This window comes from Oncorhynchus masou, chromosome 16 (genome assembly GCF_036934945.1).
Source record: "Oncorhynchus masou masou isolate Uvic2021 chromosome 16, UVic_Omas_1.1, whole genome shotgun sequence".
Classification (NCBI taxonomy): Eukaryota; Metazoa; Chordata; class Actinopteri; order Salmoniformes; family Salmonidae; genus Oncorhynchus; species Oncorhynchus masou.
Genome location: NC_088227.1, coordinates 36,520,145 through 36,542,914, shown reverse-complemented (window position 1 = coordinate 36,542,914; position 22,770 = coordinate 36,520,145).

The following is a 22,770-nucleotide window of genomic DNA, read 5'->3' as shown; positions in this document are numbered from 1 at the left end:
TGTCACCCCTTCTCTATTGGCGCTGTGATTTTGTTGCCTGTCAATCTGGAGATGTCACTTTATTGTAACAATCCTATTATACATAGCACAGTCCGAATCTGGAAGCAAATTAAAGTCCACTTTGAGCTTAGACCAATGTCATTCATGCTCCCTGTCGCCAGGAATCCCTCCTTTGCTCCTTCTAACCTTGATAACACCTTTGAGCGATGGGGAGAGCTGGGATAAGTACCATTGGGGATTTATACATAGAAGGGACCTTTGCTTCCTTTGAGTTGCTGAGGGAAATTTATAATCTTCCCAGAAGTAATTTTTCAGATACCTACAAATTAGAGACTTCGTTAGAAAACACCTCCCAACATTTGGGAATGCTAAACCTTCCATGTTTGACGGATGCATAAAATTATGCCCCACCTCAGATAAACTGATATCGCGTCTATATGATGCTTTTCAATCTGTTAGCACACCTTCTACAGATGCCATCAAGGCAAAATGGGAGGAAGAACGAGGGACTGACATTTCTGTGGCAGACTGGGAAGAGAGCTTGGAGTATATCCACACATGCTCCATTAATTCCAGACATCGTCTCATACAATTCAAGGTATTACACAGATTACTCTATTCCAAATCTAAACCGCATAGGATATTTCCTGATACATCCCCTATGTGTGATAAATGTCAGGCTGCGCAGGGTACACTACTCCACTGCTTTGCCCTATGCTCTAGCTTGCATGGTTATTGGTGTGGAATTTTTGGGATCCTCTCTGAAGTTTTGGAGACTACAATAGATCCAGACCCGCTTCTGATAATCCTGGGAGTATTTGAGTCCCTAAACGGATTAACCAACCCACAAAAACAACTAATCTCGTACGGTCTCATTTCGGCAAAAAAACTAATCTTGTTGTTTTGGAAAAGGAGGGAAGCGCCCTCTACCAAATTATGGCTCAGTGAATTGGCAAACACTGTACACTTAGAAAGAATTAGATATATTCTGAACAATAAATTATCAACATTTGATCAAATCTGGCAGCCTTTCCTCTCCTACTTGGACGAGTCGGCGCTGTGAATTTGTACTTATTAACGCACTCACAATTGTAATATTTTGTGCTGGCCCTGCCACCCGAGCAGTTGGGGGGGGGATAAGTGGGGGATAGGGGGGACATCTTCCCTCTTTCTTTCTACGTGTCCTTGTTTTGTATGTCGTGTTTTGTATTATTTGTTTTGCACCCAGGACTCTGGGTCTTGTTGTTCCTGAATGCACTTTTATGTTTAGATAAGAATTGTATACCTGTCTTGTATACCTATACACCATTCTTGTGTGTGCTTAATAAAAAATATTTGAAACACAATGTCATGACATCAAAAACACTGTGTGTAACGATCATCTTCCTGTGAATGACTGGACCAAGGCGCAGCGTGAGACATGTTCATGATATTTTATTAAAATCAGAACACTAGAACAAAAAAACAACAAAGAGGAAACCGAACAGTTCTGTAAGGAAACTAACAATACAGAAAACTACCCACAAACCCCATGTGGGCAAGAGGTACCTAAGTATGGTTCCCAATCAGAGACAACGATAGACAGCTGTCCCTGATTGAGAACCATACCCGGCCAAAAGCAAAGAAATACAAAACATAGAAAAAAGAACACAGAATGCCCACCCTAGTCACACCCTGGCCTAACCAAAATAGAGAATAAAAGCCTCTCTATGGACAGGGCGTGACACTGTGGTGATGAAAAGTCCTTGAAAATCAGAGATTGTGGAATAGAACTGCTGGAAAAATAATGTTATTGGCTTTACTGCTGATCTAGGCAAAATTGATTAGAAAAATGTGTGTGTGTGTGTGTGTGTGTCGTCTTGTTTATGGAATGATCAAATGGTTCCAGATTACTGATTACAAAGGATGATTCACTAAGAGCAGATGTTCTGAGATCGGAGAACACCAGCCAAACATTCTAATTGTTCTGTTCCACAGAACAATCAAGTCATTAGTCCATGAGACACTTGTATCGGTTTGAATCAACACCACATTGGCCATCTGAGCCAAATCCTAAGCATTTGGGAACTATAGTATTTAACCTTCTCTTCAGGGATCAACAAAGCATCAATCCAATCCATCAATCTATGCCATATGTATGTTAGTCTCAATATATTATACAGTGTATCTATATATTTTTTTCTACATTGTAGAATAATACTGAAGACATCAAAACTATGAAATTACACATATGGAATCATGTAGTAACCAATCGCGTAGTTAAAGAAATCAAAATATATTTTATATTTGAGATTCTTCAAAGTAGCCACCCTTTGCCTTGATGACAGCTTTGCACACACTTGGCATTCTCTCAACCAGCTTCATGAGGTAGTCACCTGGAATGCATTTCAATTAACATGTGTGCCTTGTTAAAAGTTAATTTGTGGAAATTCTTTCCTTCTTAATGCGTTTGAGCCAATTAGTTGTGTTGTGACAAGGTAGGGGTGGTATACTGAAGATAGCTCTATCTAGTTAAAGACCAAGTCCATATTATGGCAAGAACAGCTAAAATAAGCTAAGAAAAACAACAGTCCATCTTGACTTTAAGATGTGAAGGTTAGTCAAAATGGAAAATGTCAAGAACTTTGAAAGTTTCTTCAAATACAGTTGCAAAAACCATCAAGCGCTAAGATGAAACAGGCTCTCATGAGGACCACACAGCAAAAGAAGACCCAGAGTTACCTCTGCTGCAGAGGATAAGTTCATTAGAGTCACCAGCCTCAGAAATTACAGCCCAAATAAATGCTTCACAGAGTTCAAGTAACAGAGACATCTCAACATCAACTGTTCAGAGGAGACTGTGAATCAGGCCTTCATGGTCGATTGCTGCAAAGAAAACACTACTAAAGGACACCAATAATAAGAAGAGACTTGCTTGGGCCAAGAAACATGAGCAATGGACATTACACTGGTGGAAGTCTGTCCTTTGGTCTGATGAGTGCAAATTTGAGATTTTTAGTTCCAACCGCTGTGTCTTTGTGAGATGCAGAGTAGGTGAACGGATGATCACCGAATGTGTGGTTCCCACCATGAAGCATGGAGGAGGGGGTGCTATGCTCGTGACACTGCCTGTGATATATTTAGAATTCAAGGCACACTTAACTAGTGTGGCTACCACAGCATTCTGCTGTGATATGCCATCCCATCTGGTTTGCGCTTTGTGGGACTATCACTTGTTTTTCTAAAGAACAATGACCCAAAACACACATTATTTTCTACCTTTATTTTACTAGGCAAGTCAGTTAAGAACAATTCTTATTTTCAATGACAGCCTAGGAACAGTGGGTTAACTGCCTGTTCAGGGGCAGAACGTCAGATTTGTACATTGTCAGCTCTAACCACTAGGCTACCCTAGGCTACCCTGCCGCCCCACTCTATAATCCAGGCTGTGTTAGGGCTTTTTGATCAAGAAGGAGAGTGATGGTGCTGCATCAGATGACCTGGCTCCCACAATCACCCGACCTCAACCCAATTGAGATGGTTTGGAATGAGTTGGACCGCGGAGGGAAGGAAAAGCAGCCAACAAGTGCTCAGCATTCCCCATGAGGCACATCTGTTAATAGAAATGCATTCCAGGTAACTGCCTCATGAAGCTGGTTGAGATAATGCCAAGAGTTTGCAAAGCTGTCATCAAGGCAAAGGTTGGCTACTTTGAAGAATCTAAAATCTAAATATGAATACTTTCTTGGTTACTACATGGTTCCATATGTGTTATTTCATAGATTTGATGTCTTCACTATTATTCTACAATGTAGAAAATATAATAAATAAAGAAAAACTCTTGAATGAGTTGGTGTGTCCAAACTTTTGACTGATACTTTATATACATAGACAGTATATTGTACAGTACATACCTGACAGTACATAGCTGAAAGTTATATTATACAGAACATAGCTGAAAGGTATATTATAGAGTACATAGCTGAAAGTTTATATTATAGAGTACATAGCTGAAAGGTGTATTATAGAGTACATAGCTGAAAGGTGTATTATACAGTACATAGCTGAAAGGTGTATTATACAGTACATAGCTGAAAGGTATATTATAGAGTACATAGCTGAAAGGTATATCATAGAGTACATAGCTGAAAGGTATATTATAGAGTACATAGCTGAAAGGTATATCATAGAGTACATAGCTGAAAAGTATATTATAGAGTACATAGCTGAAAGGTATATTATAGAGTACATAGCTGAAAGGTATATTATACAGTACATAGACACTCATACTATCATCCTGGTGTCGCTGTAGCCTACTGCTGTAATCCTGAGGCCCATATAAGTAGCCTACACTTGGCCATTGATTTCTCCAGGGCAATTAGCCTAGCGTCAACGATCTCACTCATGGTTCAGGACATTTACACTCTCTTTAATCACACATCAATGTTAGCCTGGAGCAACACACACACACACACACACAGGCTCCAATGAACACACACATACACACACATCAATGTTAGCCCCAGAGCTATCTCAATCTCCCTTGTCTGTTTATTCTATGCAACCCAAAGCCAAGTCACCATCGATTGGGCAGCACTAGCAAGGACAACTCTATCTAGTGTGTGTATGTGTGTGTGTGTGTGTGTGTGTGTGTGTGTGTGTGTGTGTGTGTGTGTGTGTGTGTGTGTGTGTGTGTGCGTGCGTGCGTGCGTGCGTGCGTGCGTGCGTATGTGTGTGTGTGTGTGTCAGAGTCAGAATCACTTCTATTCTGTCACGCGGAGCAGAACAGGTTAACCCAAGAGCAGACTCAGACGAGGAGACTGGGATGAGGTAACCAGGGGGAAGATGGGATGCAGACCATTGGAAGCTTGGGCTGGTTGCAGGAAGCCAAGTGACGAGGCTGAGGCTGGAGAGAGGGGAGTTGGGACTGGGTATGTAGGTCTGGAGGCTGAGGCTGGAGAGAGGGGAAATGGGACTGGGTAAGCAGGTCAAAAGCTGAGGCTGGAGAGAGGGGAGATGGGACTGGGTAAGCAGGTCAAAAGCTGAGGCTGGAGAGAGGGGAGATGGGACTGGGTAAGCAGGTCAAAAGCTGAGGCTGGAGAGAGGGGAGATGGGACTGGGTAAGCAGGTCCGGAGGCTGAGGCTGGAGAGAAGGGAGTTGGGACTGGGTAAGCAGGTCCGGAGGCTGAGGCTGGAGAGAAGGGAGTTGGGACTGGGTAAGCAGGTCCGGAGGCTGAGGCTGGAGAGAGGGGAGATGGGACTGGGTATGCAGGTCTGGAGGCTGAGGCTGGAGAGAGGGGAGATGGGACTGGGTAAGTAGGTCGAAAGCTGAGGCTGGATAAAGGGGAGTTGGGACTGAGTAAGCAGGCCTGGAGAGGAATCCAAGGATGCAATAGAGTGGACAGAGTAACAGGACTGATGAGACGTGGGACTGGAGACAAGGGCCAAAGTCAGAGCGGGCAGAATCAGCAGAGGTTATGTTCTGGCAGCGTGGAAGTGGCAGGACTGAGTATTTGTAGAGGTCTTGATTATGGAACAGGTTGCAGCTGGTGAGGATCAGCTGGTGGGGATTGCTCATACAATCACACACACACAGAGAGGAAGAGGGAGAGAACACTGGGGGAGTGGCGGCAGGTGAGGGAGACACTGGATGAAAGGTAGGTGTGGCATAAGCAGATGTAACACATTCGCTAAGAACACTTACAAAAACTCTGAATTTGACTTAGTGAATAGGTGCTGCCAGCAATAGACGATGTACAGACAGAATACAGAGCATTCGGAAAGTATTCAGACCCCTTGACTTTATTTTGTTTGTTACGTTACAGCCTTATTCTAAAATGGATTATATAATCTACACACATTACCCACTAATGACAAAGAAAAACATTCATTTTTACATTTTTGCAAATGTATTCAAAATTAAACTGAAATATCACATTTACATAAGTATTCAGATCCTTTACTCAGTACTTTGTTGAAGCACCTTTGGCAGCGATTACAGCCTCGAGTCTTCTGGGGCACACCTGTATTTGGGGAGTTTCTCCTATTCTTCTCTGCAGACCCTGTCACACTCTATCAGGTTGGATGGGGAGCGTCGCTGCACAGCTATTTTCAGGTTTGACCGCACTCCCAGAATCAGTTATAGAAACGGTTTCAATCGGTTTCAAGTCTGGGCTCTGCCGAGGCCACTTAAGGCCATTCAGAGACTTGTCCCGAAGCCACTCCTGCATTGTCTTGGCTGTCTACTTACACTCTAGAGCAAGTTTTCATCAAGGATCGCTCTGTACTTTGCTCTGTTCATCTTTCCCTCGATCCTGACTAGTCTCCCAGTCCCTGCTGCTGAGAAACATCCCCACAGCATGATGCGTCCACCACCGTACTTCACCGTAGGGATGTTGCCAGCTTTCCTCCAGACGTGACACTTGGCATTCAGGACAAAGAAAATCTTGTTTCTCATGGTCTGAGAGTCCTTTAGATGTTTTGTGGCAAACTCCAAGCTGGCTGTCATGTGCCTTTTATAGTTGTGAGGTCTGGAGTCCGCTCACCAACCAAGAATTCACAAAATGGGACGAACACCAAATTGAGACTCTGCATACATAATTCTGTAAAAATATCCTGTATATATCGTAAAACTGTAGAAATATCCTGTGTACAACGTAAAACACCAAATAATGCATTATTTGGTGTTTTACGTTGACCTCACAACCATAAAGGGCAATGGGCTCTATGACTGATTCAAGTACTTTTAGCCAATCCTAATTGGTATAGAAGGCACTTCTTGCCTTCTATCTCTCTATATCTCTCTATATCTCTATATCTCTCTATATCTCTCTATATCTCTCAATATCTCTCAATATCTCTCAATATCTCTCAATATCTCTCTCTCTCTCTCTCTCTCTCTCTCTCTATATATATATATATATATCTATCTATATATATATATATATATATATATATATATCTCAATCTCAAGTTGCCTTTGACTGTTCCATATACTTTCTTATTAGTTTTATAAAGGACAGGTTACGGTCAACTGTTACTCCTAATCATTTAAAATGTGACACCTTCTCAATCCTCTGTCCCTTAACAGTTATCTCGGGCTGATAGGTCTTACTGGTCCTGATGGGGAAATACATGTAGGCAGTTTTTGTTATGTTACTCATGAGTACTCCAACAAGTCAGCTATTTCGTCTATTGCTGCTGTAAGTTTACGAGTAGCCTGTTGCTTTGTCTTGGCATGGACATAGAAGACTGTATCGTCTGCGTACATCTGCATTGTGGTCAGCAGGTCAGCAGGAGTTAACAGTTTGATTTTGGTGCATTGGTTTGTTCTTTGGTTCAGGTGCGAATCCGTCCGTCTGTTTGGACTAGCTGATAGGTTGTGGATTGACAGTTTGAATAGCAACACATTTTTGTTCACTTTGTTGAACACTTTCTTTAAATACAGGAAAACAGCTCCCACAACTCCACATTTGTCAAGTTTAGACATGATTTTATGCATTGGATGGAGAGGAGAGTGACCTGAGTTTAGGTGGACTATTAGATGGTTGGCAGACAGACAGACGGACCAGATGAGTAACTGAAGAGCACGCAGGGTTCTGGAGTTTTTCTTCAGGAGGGCAGAGTCATTGCTATACACATCCTGTCCCTTGGAGTTTTTTATGATCTCCTGCTCAGACACTTCAGCTGTGTTAAAAACACGAGTGGTGTCGTCATGCGAAGTGATCCCGTTAATTTCTATGGCCAAGTGTTACTGCCAGGTTCTCAACTGAGTCTTAAAGAAAGTCAAAGACAAGAGAGGAAAATAGATTGTTATACTGTAATAATGTATAAGACAAGAGAGAAAAATAGATCGTAACTCTGTATACTGTATAAGACAAGTACACTGTAATTCTCTTATAGCCTCTTTGATTACCACTGTTTTAGTTTGTTTAAACCCTTTTTCACGATATCCAATTGGTAGTTACAGTCTTGTCCCATCGCTGCTACTCGCGTACGGACTTGGGAGAGGTGAAGGTCGAGAGCCATGCATCCTCTAAAACACAACCCTGCTGCTTCTTGACCCACTGCTCGCTTAACCCAGAAGCCAGCCGCACCAATATGTTGGAGGAAACACCATCCAGCTGGTGACCGAAGTCAGCATGCAGGCACAAGGAGTCGCTAGAACGTGATGTGACAAGGAAATCCCAGCTGGCCAAACCCTCCCCTAACCCGGAAGACGCTGGGCCAATTGTACTACGCCTCATAGGTCTTCCCGGTCACGGCAGGCTGTCACACAGCCTGGGATCAAACCCAGGTCTGTAGCGATGCAGTGCGTTAGAACACTGCGCCACTTGGGATGCTTGATTACCACCGTTATCCCACACCATACCTGTACAGCAGGACAAATGAGGAATAGGTTGAGGGATGCTTGATTACCACCGTTATCCCACACCATACCTGTACAGCAGGACAAATGAGGAATAGGTTGACTGCAGTGTAATAATCAATAGGAACGGTGCTAAGTGCTAACTATTGTTTGATTAGAGGGTGAAGGGGGTGTATGAGTGTGTGTTTATACGTGCGTGTGCACATGTCTGCGTGTGTACATCAGTGCCTCTGTGTCAGTGTCTGTGCCTCTATGTGTGTGTGTGTGTGTGTGTGTGTGTGTGTGTGTGTGTGTGTGTGTGTGTGTGTGTGTGTGTGTGTGTGTGTGTGTGTGTGTGTGTGTGTGTGTGTGTGTGTGTGTGTGTGTGTGTGTGTGTGTGTGTGTGTGTGTGTGTCTTTGCATGTGTGTGTGTGTGTGTTAGGGCTGGACGATATGGGGAAAAAATCTAATTGCAAATGTTGCACCAAATATTGAGATTTTACTTGTGATTATGGATCAAAACACTTGGGTAAACAGTTGGAATCATATAAATTGAATGATCAATCACATTTTATGGTTGGAATACAGTGAATACAGCACTTGGAATGCAGCAATGCCACATAATATAATGTTTCCATACCCTACATTACTCATCTCATATGTATATACTGTACTCTATACCATCTACTGCATCTTGCCATCTTTATGTAATACATGTATCACTAGCCACTTTAAACTATGCCACTTTATGTTTATATACCCTATTACTCATCTCATATGTTTATATCTATACCATCTACTGCATCTTGCCATCTTTATGTAATACATGTATCATCTTTAAACTATATTTATGTTTATATACCCTACATTACTCATCTCATATACCATCTACCATCTACTGCATCTTGCCATCTTTATGTAATACATGTATCACTAGCCACTTTAAACTATGCCACTTTATGTTTATATACCCTACATTACTCATCTCATATGTATATACTCTACTCTATACCATCTACTGCATCTTGCCATCTTGATGTAATACATGTATCACTAGCCACTTTAAACTATGCCACTTTTATGTTTACATACCCTACATTACTCATCTCATATGTATATACTGTACTCAATACCATCTACTGCATCTTGCCTATGCCGTTCTGTACCATCACTCATTCATATATCTTTATGTACATATTCTTTATCCCTTTACACTTGTGTGTATAAGGTAGTAGTTGTGGAATTGTTAGGTTCGATTACTCGTTGGTTATTACTGCATTGTCGGAACTAGAAGCACAAGCATTTCGCTGCACTCGCATTAACATCTGCTAACCATGTGTATGTGACAAATAAAATTTGATTTGAATAAAATTTGATCTGATTTGATTTGAGTTTTGTTTGGCATGGCAATGAATGAAAGGTAAGGGAGGAGATGGTTGATTTAAATAGATAGGTAGATTCAGACAAAGAATTTAGAATAATCTTTGCCTGTTCCTCTCTGATTAAGTAGAAGCTGACATGATCCACCACGGGGAAAGGCCTGAATTGGAGCAAACGTTTGCTAGCAAGATTTGCCCTCTCAGTGAATGTAGATAGCAAGACAGCTAGCTAGTGATTAGCATTAGGGGCTAACAGACATTTTTTAGGCACATTTTCAGCTTGCTAAGACCAACTGACTAGTGTTTAACAGATATACAGTTGATGTCGGAAGTTAACATACACTTATGTTGGAGTCATTAAAACTTGTTTTTCAACCACTCCACAAATTTCTTGTTAACAAACTATAGTTTTGGCAAGTCTGTTAGGGCATCTACTTTGTGCATGACACAAGTAATTTTCCCAACAATTGTTTACAGACAGATTATTTCACCTATAATTCACTGAATCATAATTCCATTGGTTCAGAAGTTTAGATACACTAAATTGACTGTGCCTATAAACAGCTTGGAAAATTCCAGAAAATGATGTCATGGCTTTAGAAGCTTCTGATAGGCAAATTGACATAATTTGAGTCAATTGGAGGTCTACCCGTGGATGTATTTCAAGGCCTACCTTGAAACTGGGGTGCCAGCGTAGCCTAGTGGATAGAGCTGACAAGGTACAAATCTGTTTGCCCTGAACAGGCAGTTAACCCACTGTTCCTAAGCAGTCATTGTACAAACAATAATTTGCACTTTTTGCACCATGGGACCATAAAATCATCATACCGCTCAGGAAGGAAATGCATTCTGTCTTTTAGAGTTGAATGTACTTTGGTGCAAAAAGTGCAAATCAATCCCAGAAGAACAGCAAAGGACCTTGTGAAGATGCTGGAGGAAACGGGTACAAAAGTATCTACATCCACAGTAAAACGAGTCCTATATCGACATAACCTGAAAGGCTCAGCACTGCTCCAAAACCACAATAAAAAGCCAGACTGCGGTTTGATGACCATCGTTATGTTTGGAGGAAAAAGGGGAGGCTTGCAAGCCAAAGAACACCATCCCAACTGTGAAGCACGGGGGTGGCAGCATCATGTTGTGGGGGTACTTTGCTGCAGGAGGGACTGGTGCACTTCACAAAACAGATGGCTTCATGAGGTAGGAAAATGATATGGATATATTGAAGCAACATTTCAAGACATCAGTCAGGAAGTTAAAGCTTGGTCGCAAATGGGTCTTCCATATGGACAATGACTGCAAGCATACTTCCAAGGTTGTGGCAAAATGGCTTAAGGACAACAAAGTCAAGGTAAGTCAAAGCCCTGACCTCAATCCTATAGAACATTTGTGGGCAGAACTGAAAAATTGTGTGCAAGCAAGGAGGCCTACAAACCTGACTCAGTTTAAATGTATTTGGCTAAGGTGTATGTAAACTTTCAACTTCAACTGTATATATTAAGAAGCAACGTGGAAAGCTGAGTTGTTCTTGTTTGGAAAAATCTGTTGACTGCATGCTGTTGTTTGGTCAATGCATAAAGAGTGAATCTGGAGCATGAGGAACTGCCTGCTGGAGTGACAGGGGGCGGGGCTTGGTGTGTGTGGGATTGGGAAACGGCCAAAAGATAGATGGATATAGATGGATATAGAACTCCGTCACCTCTAGCAATAAATAAAAAATAAAAAAATTGCATCATCTTGCGATGTAAATATTGCAAAATGTTGCAATTTCAATGAAAATATGATTACTTGTGGAGACCCTAGTGTGTGTGTCAGACTGGCAGTGTGCTATTTTAGGAGTCTGGGCTGCAGCAGGACGTATCTGTGCCTTGGCTGAGTCATCATGGCTATAGCAGGGTCTGAGTGGGACGCGCGCGCGCGTGCGTGCGTGTGTGTGTGTGTGTGTGTGTGTGTGTGTGTGTGTGTGTGTGTGTGTGTGTGTGTGTGTGTGTGTGTGCGTGTGCGCGTGTGCGTGTGCGCGTGTGCGTGTGTGTGTGTGTGTGTGTGTGTGGCAGAGAAGTTAGCCCGGGCAGGACGTGGGAACCCTCTCTCACTGTTCTCCCATCTGCTTCACCCTGTAACGATGCAGGGGGTGAGGAAGGGAGGGTAGAGAGTTAGGGAAGCGGGACAGAGAAAGACAGAGAGCCGAGAGAGCAGGGGGTTGGCAGAGAGAGAGACAGAGGGACAGATAGACAGAGAGAGATAGACAGAGAGCGTGAGAGAGAGAAAGAGAGAGAGAGAAAGAGAGAGTGAGAGAGCGAGACAGAGAGAGTGTGATAGAGAGAGAGAGAGAGAGAGAGAGAGAGAGAGAGAGAGAGACAGAGACAGCGACAGAGACAGAGGTTCAGAATAATATTATGAAATGCTATTGATGGAAGGAGAGTAGTGTGGAAATCAACCAAAAAACAATTAGGCAACAACAAATTCAATCCCTTCTAGACAAAGAAGATGTAAATTTGGCAGTAGAAAACCTTAACAGTATATTTGACTTCCCTATCAAATCTAAAATTAACAATGACAAATGACAAACCCTCCAACCCAAAAAGGCCTGTGGTGTTGATAGTATCCTAAATGAAATGATAAAATATACAGACCACAAATTCCAATTGACTATACTTACACTCTTTAATTAATTAATTAAATCTCTTGAAGTGTAGGCCTACTTTTTTCAACATTCTGTTAAAAATCGTGCAACATTTCAACGTCCTGCTATTCATGCCAGGAATATAGTATATGCATATGATTAGTATGTGTGGATAGAAAGCACTCTGAAGTTTCTAAAACTGGTTAAACCACAGCTGTGACTATAACAGAACGTGTGTTTCGGGGAAAATCCCAAGGAAAACTGATCACCCCAACAACAACAAAAAATATCAATGCGCCAGTTGCCTGTATTGTCTATGGCAAGAGAAAATAGAAAGCTCCCAGTTGACAATTCCTACAGCTTCCACACAATGTCGCCAGTCTTGGCAATTGGGGTGACGTTATTCCTTGGTTCAACGAAGAAAAGGCACTTCCTGTCATCACTGCATCACAAAGGAAGTTTTGGTAGAGAGAATATCGAGTATCATCTCAAGACCTACTGCTATTGAATACATATCGCCCCGTGATGAATTCGATCGCTTATTAACATTTACTAATACCTAAAGTTGGATTACAAAAGTAGTTTGAAGTGAATTTTACCCCAATAACTTTTTGACGCTGCCCATCCCTTTAGCGAGATAATTGTCATCAACAACTGCTGAATTGTAGAGTGCCACATTCAAATAATATTACTAAACATATTCATATTCATGAAATAACAAGTGCAATATAGTAAAACACAGCTTAACCTTTTGATAATCCACCTGTCGTGTCAGATTTTGAAAATATGCTCTACAGCGATAGCAATCGAAGCGTTTGTGTAAGTTTATCGATCGCTCAACAAAACATTATGTACCCCTAACATCAAGTAGCTTGGTCACGAAAATCAGAAAAGCAATCAAATTAATCATTTACCTTTGATGATCTTCGGATGTTTTCACTCACGAGACTCCCAGTTACACAATAAATGTTCCTTTTGTTCCATAAAGATAAGATAATTTTTATATCCAAAATATCTCTGTTTGGTGCGTTATGTTCAGAAATCCACAGGAAAGAGCGGTCACGACAACGCAGACAAATTCCAAATAGTATCCCTAATGTCCACAGAAACATGTCAAACGTTTTTTATAATTAATCCTCAGGTTGTTTTTAAAAGATATAATCAACCGCAGCTGTCTTTTTCAGTAGGAGTGGGACAGACAATGGCTGCCCAAACTCTGTTGCGCGAGCAAAATGCTGCTGGCACCCAGCCATACAATGACGCGATATTATCGTTCTCGCTCATTTTTCTAAATAAATGCCTGAAATTATGTCTAAAGACTGTTGACACCTTGAGGAAGCGATAGGAAAGGGAATCTGGTTGATATCCCTTTAAATGGAGCAAAGGCAGGCTATGGAACATGGAGTTTTCAAAATAGAAGCCACTTCCTGGTTTGATTTTCCTCAGGGTTTCGCCTGCAAAATCAGTTCTGTTATACTCACAGACAATATTTTGACAGTTTTAGAAACTTGAGTGTTTTCTATCCTAATCTGTCAATTATATGCATATTCTAGCATCTGGTCCTGAGAAATAGGCCGTTTACTTTGGGAACGTTATTTTTCCAAACATAAAAATAGTGCCCCCAAGCTTCAAGAGGATAACTACTGTGGGATTTGCTTCAAAGGCAACCTTGGGAGAATCCTGTAAACAATGTACTTAGCAAATGTCAAATTGGCTTTTTACCAAATTACCGTACAACAGACCACGTATTCACCCTGCTCAACTTAATTGACAAACAAACTAAAACAAAAGTAAAGTCTTCTCATGCTTTGTTGATTTCAAAAAAGCTTTTGACTCAATTTGGCATGAGGGCCTGCTATACAAATTGATGGAAGGTGTTGTTGGGGGAAAAAACATATGACATTATAAAATCCATGTACACAAACAAACAAGTGTACGGTTAAAATTGGCAAAAAACAAACACATTTCTTTCCACAGGGCCGGGGTGTGAGACAGGGGTGCAGCTTAAGCCCCACCATCTTCAACACATATATCAACGATTTGGGGAGGGCACTAGAACAGTCTGCAGTACCCGGCCTCACCCTACTAGAGTCTGAAGTCAAATGTTTGCTGATGATCTGGTGCTTCTGTCCCCAACCAAGGAGGGCCTACAGCAGCACCTCAATCTTCTGTACTGTTTCTGTCAGACCTGGGCCCTGACAGTACATCTCAGTGAGACAAAAATGATGGTGTTCCAAAAAAAGTCCAGTTCCCAGAACCACGCATACAAATTCCATCTAGACACCGTTGCCCTAAAGCACTCGGCCTAAACATCAATGCCACGGGTAACTTCGACAACTTCGACAAAGCAGTGAACGAGCTGAGGCAAGGCAAGAAGGGCCTTCTATGCCATCAAAAATTCTATGCCATAAAAAATTGAATTGAGAGAGAGAGAGACAAGGAGAGGGATGGTCCAGGTCACTAGCTGCCTGCCACTCAAATTCTTTAGGAAGCGCCTCTGCCAAGCCAAGAAGAACCATCTAGCACCTTGTCATCCTGGAAATACCTCATTCATCACCTTGATGTCACTGTGCATCCAGTTCGTGACGTAAGTTTGTTGCATAATTTAACTTAGTCTGAAGAGTGGAGACGACACGCTACACCAGTTCCCAATCAAAACTGCCTCTAGATCTCTCTCAATCTAGACATCTTGATCAGTCTCTCTTTCTGTTGGTCTCTCTCTCTCTGTTGATCCCTCTCTGTCTCTGTTGGTCCCTCTCTCTCTGTTGATCCCTCTCTCTCTCTTTCTGTTGGTCCCTCTCTCTCTGTTGCTCCCCTCTCTCTCTCTCTGTTGATCCCTCTCTGTCTCTGTTGGTCCCTCTCTCTCTGTTGCTCCCCTCTCTCTCTCTCTGTTGATCCCTCTCTGTCTCTGTTGGTCCCTCTCTCTCTGTTGATCCCTCTCTCTCTCTCTCTGTTGGTCCCTCAATCTCTCTGTTGGTCCCTCTCTCTTTCTTTTGATCCCTCTCTCTCTCTCTGTTGATCCCTCTCTCTCTCTGTTGATCCCTCTCTCTCTCTCTGTTGATCCCTCTCTCTCTCACTGTTGATCCCTCTCTCTCTGTTGATCCCTCTCTCTCTCTCTATGTTGATCCCTCTCTCTCTCTCTATGTTGATCCCTCTCTCCCTCTCTCTGTTGATCCCTCCCTCTCTCTCTCTCTCTGTTGAAACCTCTCTCTCTCTGTTGATCCCTCCCTCTCTCTCTGTTGATCCCTCTCTCTCTCTCTGTTGATCCCTCTCTCTCTCTGTTGGCCACTCTCTCTTTCTGTTGATTATCATCTCTCTCTCTCTCTGTTGATCCCTCTCTCCCTCTGTTGATCCCTCTCTCTCTCTGTCTGTTGATCCCTCTCTCTTTGTTGGCCTCTCTCTCTTTCTGTTGATCTCTCTCTCCTCTCTGTGTTGATCCCCCTCCCTCTCTCTGTTGATCCCTCCCTCTCTCTCTCTCTCTGTTGAAACCTCTCTCTCTCTGTTGATCCCTCCCTCTCTCTCTTTTGATCCCTCTCTCTCTCTGTTGATCCCTCTCTCTTTCTGTTGATCCCTCTCTTTCTCTCTGTTGATCCCCCTCTCTCTCTCTTTTGATCCCTCTCTCTCTCTGTTGATCCCTCTCTCTCTCTCTGTTGATCCCTCTCTCTCTTTTGATCCCTCTCTCTCTCTGTTGATCCCTCTCTCTCTCTCTGTTGATCCCTCTCTCTCTGTTGATCCCTATCTCTCTCTGTTGATCCCTCTCTCTCTGTTGATCCCCCTCTCTCTCTGTTGATCCCTCTCTCTCTCTCTCTGTTAATTCCACACTCTCTCTCTGTTGATTCCTCTCTCTCTTTTGATCCCTCTCTCTCTGTTGATCCCTCCCTCTCTCTCTGTTGATCCCTCTCTCTCTATTGATCCCTATCTCTCTCTGTTGATCCCTCTCTCTCTGTTGATCCCTCTCTCTCTCTGTTGATCCCTCTCTCTCTCTTTCTCTCTCTGTTGATCTCTCTCTCTCCCTCTCTCTCTGTTGATCTCTCTCTCTCTATTGATCCCTCTCTCTCTGTTGATCCCTCTCTCTCTATTGATCCCTCTCTCTCTCTGTTGATCCCTCTCTCTCTCTCTGTTGATCCCCCTCTCTCTCTGTTGATCCCTCTCTCTCTGTTGATCCCTCTCTCTCTCTGTTGATCCCTCTCTCTCTCTCTCTGTTGATCCCTCTCTCTCTCTCTGTTGATCACTCTCTCTCTTTCGATCCCTCCCTCTCTCTCTGTTGATCCCTCTCTCTCCCTCTCTGTTGGTCCCTCTCTCTTTCTGTTGATCCCTCTCTCTCTCTTTGTTGATCCCTCTCTCTCTCTCTCTCTGTTGATCCCTCTCTCTCTCTGTTGATCCCTCTCTCCCTCTGTTGATCCCTCTCTCTCTTTCTGTTGATCTCTCTCTCTCTCTCTCTCTCTCTGTTGATCCCACTCTTTCTCTCTGTTGATCCCCCTCTCTCTCTCTGTTGATCCCTCTCTCTCTCTGTTGATCTCTCTCTCTGTTGATCCCTCTCTCTCTCTCTCTGTTGATCCCTCTCTCCCTCTGTTGATCCCTCTCTCGCTCTCTGTTGATTCCTCTCTCTCTTTGTTGGCCTCTCTCTCTTTCTGTTGATCTCTCTCTCTCTCTCTGTTGATCCCACTCTTTCTCTCAGTTGATCCCCCTCTCTCTCTCTGTTGATCCCTCTCTCTCTGTTGATCCCTCTCTCTCTCTCTCTGTTGATCCCTCTCTCTCTTTTGATCCCTCTCTCTCTCTGTTGATCCCTCTCTCTCTCTGTTGATCCCTGTCTTTCTCTCTGTTGATCCCCCTCTCTCTCTCTGTTGATCCCTCTCTCTCTGTTGATCCCTCTCTCTCTCTCTCTCTCTCTGTTGATCCCTCTCTCTCTCTGTTGATCCCTCTCTCCCTCTGTTGATCCCTCTCTCTCTTTGTTGGCCTCTCTCTCTTTCTGTTGATCTCTCTCTCTCTTTCTGTTGATCTCTCTCTCTCTCTCTGTTGATCCCACTCTTTCTCTCTGTTGATCCCCCTCTCTCTCTCTGTTGATCCCTCTCTCTCTCTCTGTTGATCCCTCTCTCTCTTTTGATCCCTCTCTCTCTCTGTTGATCCCTCTCTCTCTCTGTTGATCCCTCTCTCTCTGTTGATCCCTCTCTCTCTGTTGATCCCTCTCTCTCTCTCTCTCTCTCTCTCTGTTGATCCCTCTCTCTCTGTTGATCCCTCTCTCCCTCTGTTGATCCCTCTCTCTCTTTGTTGGCCTCTCTCTCTTTCTGTTGATCTCTCTCTCTCTTTCTGTTGATCTCTCTCTCTCTCTCTGTTGATCCCACTCTTTCTCTCTGTTGATCCCCTCTCTCTCTCTGTTGATCCCTCTCTCTCTCTCTCTGTTGATCCCTCTCTCTCTTTTGATCCCTCTCTCTCTGTTGATCCCTCTCTCTCTCTGTTGATCCCTCTCTCTCTGTTGATCCCTCTCTCTCTCTTTCTCTCTCTGTTGATCCCCCTCTCTCTCTCTGTTGATCCCTCTCTCTCTGTTGATCCCTCTCTCTCTCTCTCTCTCTCTCTGTTGATCCCTCTCTCTCTCTGTTGATCCCTCTCTCCCACTGTTGATCCCTCTCTCACTCTCTGTTAATCCCTCTCTCTCTTTGTTGGCCTCTCTCTCTTTCTGTTGATCTCTCTCTCTCTCTCTGTTGATCCCACTCTTTCTCTCTGTTGATCCCCCTCTCTCTCTCTTTTGATCCCTCTCTCTCTCTGTTGATCCCTCTCTCTCTCTCTGTTGATCCCTCTCTCTCTTTTGATCCCTCTCTCTCTCTGTTGATCCCTCTCTCTCTCTGTTGATCCCTCTCTCTCTGTTGATCCCACTCTCTCTCTGTTGATCCCTCTCTCTCTCTGTTGATCCCCCTCTCTCTCTGTTGATCCCTCTCTCTCTCTGTTAATTCCACACTCTCTCTCTGTTGATTCCTCTCTCTCTTTTGATCCCTCTCTCTGTTGATCCCTCCCTCTCTCTCTGTTGATCCCTCTCTCTCTCTATTGATCCCTCTCTCTCTCTGTTGATCCCTCTCTCTCTGTTGATCCCTCTCTCTCTCTGTTGATCCCTCTCTCTCTCTCTCTCTGTTGATCTCTCTCTCTCTGTTGATCCCTCTCTCTCTGTTGATCCCTCTCTCTCTGGTGATCCCTCTCTCTCTCTCTCTCTCTCTCTCTCTCTATGTTGATCCCTCTCTCTCTCTCTGTTGGCCCCTCTCTCTCTTTCCGTTAATCCCTCTCTCTCAGTTGGTCCCTCTCTCTTTCTGTTGGTCACTCTCTCTCTCCCTCGGTTGGTCTCTCTCCCTCTCTGTTGGTCCCTCTCTCTCTCTGTTGGTCCCTCTCTCTCTCTCTCTCTCTCTCTCTCTCTCTCTCTGTTGTTCCCTCTCTGGGCAGCTCGCGGCTGGGTTTCCCTTTGTATTCCACAATAGTTTTCAAGCACTGCCACATCCGACGAGCGTCAGAGCCGGTGTAGCAAGATTTAATCTTAGTCCTGTATTGATGCTTTGCCTGTTTGATTGTTTGTCTGAGGGCATAGCAGGCTGTCATGTGCCTTTTACTGAGGAGTGGCTTCCATCTGGCCACTCTACAATAAAGGTATAATTGGTGGAGTGCTGCAAAGATGGTTGTCCTTCAGGAAGGTTCTCCCATCTCCACAGAGGAACTCTGGAGCTCTGTCAGAGTGACCATTGGGTTCTTGGTCACCTCCCTGACCAAGGCCCTTCTCCCCTTATTGCTCAGTTTGGCCGGGCAGCCAGCTCTAGGAAGAGTGTTGGTGGTTCCTTCAACCTCAAGGCTTGGTTTTTGCTCTGACATGCACTGTCAACTGTGGGACCTTATAGAGACATGTGTGTGCCTTTCCAAATCATGTCTTATTAATTGAATTTACCACAGGTGGCCTCAAATCAAGTTGTGGAAACATCTCAAGAATGATTCATGGAAACAGGATGCACCAAAGCTCAATTTCGAGTCTCATAGCAAAGGGTCTGAATACTTGTGTAGATTACATATTTCAGTTTATTTTTGTTTATACATTCGGAAAAAAATTGAAAAACCCGTTTTTGCTTTGTCATTATGGGGGATTGTAATGTCATTATGGGGAATTGTGATGTCATTATGGGGTATTGTGATCTCATTATTGTCACGAACCGGCTCAAAGCCCGTAACAAAGGGAGACAACGTGGAGATAAGGAGTAACAAAATATATATTTATTAACCAAAGCAACTAAGGAAAATATACAATGATGTGTGTGATCAGTAATCAGTAGTGTAAGTGAGTGTTTTGCATGCATGAATGTGATAATGCAAGGTGTTGAAAGGTGCCAATGCAAACAAACAATAGGCCACCAAGAACCACAACACAATCTACAAAGGTGTCTGCATGGAGAGAGTCTCCTCCATAAATGTGGAAGAGGTCTATTTATCCTGGGACACACCTGGCCCAGGTGTTTCCCATGTAGCTGACGACCCTCCCCAACTCCGCCCACCGGCATCCTAATAAGGAAACAAGAACAAAAACAGAATACGGCAGACAGAGTGGGAGGGTCGTCACATTATGGGGTATTGTGATGTCATTATGAGGTATTGTGATGTCATTATGGGGTATTGTGTGTTGATTGATGAGGGGCAAAAAACAGTTTCATCCAGTTTCGAATAAGGCTGTAACGTAACAAAATGTAGAAAAAGGGAAGGAGCTGTAATACTTTCCCAATGCGCTGTAGCTAACCATTCCACATGAACATCACATAACACAGTCCTGAATCTCTGGTACAATACACCACATGCCAGATGGGCACATGTAGAATAATTTAGTGATTTTTATTACATAATCTCCTCTCTATGATCCTCTCCTTAATCCTTTCCTGTGTGTGTGTGTGTGTGTGTGTGTGTGTGTGTGTGTGTGTGTGTGTGTGTGTGTGTGTGTGTGCGTGCGTGCGTGCGTGCGTGCGTGCGTGCGTGTGTGTGTGTGTGTGTGTGTGTGTGTGTGTGTGTGTGTGTGTGTGTGTGTGTGTGTGTGTGTGTGTGTGTGTGTGTGTGTGTGTGTGTGTGTGTGTGTGTGTGTGTGTGTGTGTGTGTGTGTGTAAGCGTGTGTGTGTGTGTGTGTGCGTGTGTGCCTGTGTGTGCGAAATCATAATCTCCTACAACAGATGGGTCTTTCCCCTCCGTGCCAGCCCTGCGCAATCCGGTGGGCACTGGTGGGCACACACAGAGAGAAAAAATGGTATGCCCGTCCTTACTGAGGCTGCAGACCTGACTGCCTCACCGACTCTAACCGGATCCCTTCTCCGTATCCATCCATGCATTACGTTCCTCCACTCCTCAACGTCATCATAACAGCTTCATCATTCATCCTTCATCCTTCCAGTCCCTGACTTCCATACCGTGTTACAATGTTATTACATTAAATTTGTTTACATTTATGGGATTTTGTTTTTAGCTGCCATACAAATATATAAATAAATAAATAAATATGTGAGATGTATCATTCATGGTAGTGATGGTAGCGTAGTGAGATGGTTATGTTGTGATGGTAGTGTGGTGAGATGGTAGCGTGGTGAGATGGTAGCGTGGTGAGATGGTAGCGTGGTGAGATGGTAGCGTGGTGAGATGGTAGCGTGGTGAGATGGCAGGGTAGTGATGGTAGTGTGGTGAGATGGTAGCGTGGTGAGATGGCAGTGTGGTGAGATGGTAGTGTGGTGAGATGGTAGCGTGGTGAGATGGTAGTGTGGTGAGATGGTAGTGTGGTGAGATGGTAGTGTGGTGAGATGGCAGGGTAGTGATGGTAGTGTGGTGAGATGGTAGCGTGGTGAGATGGTAGTGTGGTGAGATGGTAGTGTAGTGAGATGGTTGTGTTGTGAGATGGTAGTGTAGTGAGATGGTAGTGTGGTCAGATAGCAGGGTAGTGATGGTAGTGTGGTGAGATGGTAGCGTGGTGAGATGGTAGTGTGGTGAGATGGTAGTGTGGTGAGATGGTAGTGTGGTGAGATGGTAGTGTGGTGAGATGGTAGTGTAGTGAGATGGTAGTGTGGTGAGATGGCAGGGTAGTGATGGTAGTGTGGTGAGATGGTAGCGTGGTGAGATGGTAGTGTGGTGAGATGGTTGTGTTGTGAGATGGCATGGTTGTGATCTTAGTGTGTTGAAATGGCATGGTTGTGATAGTAGTATGTGAGTTGGCATGCCTGGGAAGCACGAGTCTTTAGCTCTGCTGATTGCTTCTGTCCCCATGGGTTTGTCCAATTAGCAAACAGGCCCCAAATCTGACTTCCTGATTCCTTTACAGACCCAAAGAGAACAAAAGATACTTGTCATTTTGCTGCCTAGAAATGTGTATTAACGTGTCTTCAGAATGAATCAAAAAGTAACAATTCTTCTTGAGAGTGCTTACATTCTGCTCGTGTCACCGATTGAATTGAAGGCCTTTTGATTGGATCAAGTCAAATCAAATTTTATTGGTCATGAACATGTGTTTAGCAGATGTTTTTGCGGGTGTAGCGAAATGCTTGTGTTTCTAGCTACAGCAGTGCAGTAATAGCTAACAAATAATATTTCACAATTTCACAACAATACACACAATACACACAATACACAACATACACAAATCCAAAGTGAACAAATAGTATAAAGAATATGTAAATAATTGGACTAGCAATGTTGGAGTGGCATAGACTAAAATACAGTAGAATAGAATATATACATATTAGATGAGTAATGTGAAATGTGTAAACATTGAAGTGACCAGTGTCCCATTATTAAAGCGGCCAGTGATTTCAAGTCTATTTCTACAGAGCAGTAGTTGCCGTACCAGGCAGTGATGCAGCCTGACAGGATGCTCTCAATTGTGTATCTGTAAAAGTTTGTGAGGATTTTAGGTGCCAATCCAAATTTCTTCAGCCACCTGAGGTTGAAGAGGCGCTGTTGTGTCTTCTTCACCACACTGTCCGTGTGGGTGGACCATTTCAGTTTGTCAGTGATATGTACGCTGTGGAACTTCTCCACCAGTCGATGTGGATTCGGGCTCATATTATTGTATCATATTTAGCACGGGGTAACACTTGATGTCTTTTTCATAAGGAGGAGATGCTGTTCTCCTGTTTTGAAAGCCATTTGTTGTGTTGCATTGACACAGACTGTCTCTCCTTGGGCCTAGATGCTCAACATGTCCACAGCTACAGATTAATCACACCGCTTTAACATCTCACTATTCCCTGCTGAGGCAGCACTTAAAGTTTCTCAGTGCAAGAGAGAGATTAAGAGGAGAGAGAGAGATTAAGAGAGAGAGAGAGAGAGAGACAGAAAGAGAGACAGAAAAAGAGACAGAGAGAGAGAGAGAAAGAGAGAGAGAGAGAGGTGAGTCGAGTCGAGTCCTTAGCTACAGCACTATGAGGAAGCCTGGCATACAATACTTCTGGTAC